We start from the raw sequence: 1,621 nt of genomic DNA, 5'->3' as shown, positions 1-1,621 counted from the left end.
AGCTTGAACAAGGAGTTGTGCAGCATGTTCCGAAAGAAAGGGCATGATCTTCTTAATGTTGAATAAAGCAAATCTGCAGGACCGGACAATTTTAGCAATGTGGTCTGAGAAAGTTAGCTGATCATCAAACATAACCTAATATTTAGTTATTGATGATTATTTTATGTGTAATTCCTTTATCTGAGCATGTGAATACACTGTAAATCATTCATGCCAATCAGTAAAAATGTCCATCAGAGAGGATGCTGGCTGAAAAATTCTAAGAGTTAGAATGTTTTTAACAGATATTTTAAACCAATGGTAAAATAAAGCATAGACAATAGGATTCAGACCTGAGTTTATATAGGAAGTCCATGTTAGAACTGTAAGTGTAGTGAAGGAGACTTTTTTTGTTAGAGAACAGATGAAAAACGGAATCCAGCAAAGAAGATAAGCTGTCACAATGATTCCTAATGTCAGAGCAGCTTTGGTCTCAGATTTCCTCCTCACTGAAATGTCTATTACACATTTTACACCATTAATTTGAGAGTTAATAACTTTGACTTGCCTTTGCACAACATAAAATATCCTCAAATATGCAGTGATGATCACAGTACAAGGAAATAAAAGAGAAACTATTACATCAATAAATCTCCAAGCAGGTGTAATCAAAATAATACACTGGCCATAACAGAGTGTTGTGTCAGACATATTAAAATATCCGTTACTTATTACAAACCAAACAATGTACACTGAACAGCAAAACCAGCAGAGACAGATGCTTATTAAAGTTTTAGTTGTAGTTATTTTCTGTGGGTACAGTAAAGGGTGACACACTGCCATATAGCGATCCACAGCAATTAATACCAAATTACTAAGAGATATAATAAGGAGCAACCTAACGATGATCACAAACAGTCCACAATAAGTGTCTCCGAAGTACCAGCATGTCTCAATTTGCTTGATTCCTTCTATGGGTATCACAATTAGTCCAACAAGCATGTCGACCAAAGCCAGAGAAAGAATGATCAGGTTTGTTGGAGTGTGAAGCTTCTTGAAATGAGAGATGGAGATGATCACCAGCAGGTTCAGAAACACAGTCCAGACTGACAGCAATAATACAAACATATAGATGATATCATGTTCAAAACTGGAGCGTTTTCCCTTGATGCATGATGAGTTGATTGCAGGAAAGCAGTACTGAGTCTCATGATTCTCTGTCTCATTAGCCATGAGTGAGTGTCCTCCTGTTGGGAGTTTGTTCTGCTCTCCTTACTGTGCTTTCATTTATAGTGTCTAGGTCACACTGACCAACCCATCTAACGCCCACTCTGATGCTGAATAATTATATTATAATTATAATTATTGGGAAGTTGTGTGTAATAAAAATCTCCTCTGTCCATGTCTAGGCTATTTGTCATGTAGTAAAAAAAAAAAAAAAAAAAAAAAACTAAGTAAAGTCGAACACAGTTGTGGAACCACAAACAGTTATTTATTATGAGTTATTTTCTCATCAAGGTGCAGGTATGTGTTTTTGTCACAGTTATATATGTGTGTGTTTTGTTAATAACACTGCTTACACATGCCTCTCCTCTTCCCTGCTCAACAGGATAAAGTACAGTATTTAAGTGTAATACATTCT

At 35.8% G+C, this 1,621-nt stretch overlaps 1 pseudogene; it reads right to left on the bottom strand.

The window, feature by feature from the left end:
* Positions 1 to 204: 204 nt before the first annotated feature.
* LOC132127022 (trace amine-associated receptor 13c-like) lies at positions 205 to 1,205 on the bottom strand (annotated as a pseudogene).
* Between the last annotated feature and the right edge of the window lie 416 nt (positions 1,206 to 1,621).

The sequence above is a fragment of the Carassius carassius genome, chromosome 45 (assembly GCF_963082965.1).
Source record: "Carassius carassius chromosome 45, fCarCar2.1, whole genome shotgun sequence".
Taxonomy (NCBI): domain Eukaryota; kingdom Metazoa; phylum Chordata; class Actinopteri; order Cypriniformes; family Cyprinidae; genus Carassius; species Carassius carassius.
Note: the sequence above shows the minus strand (reverse complement) of the source record. Positions and strands in the feature narration are given on the sequence as shown.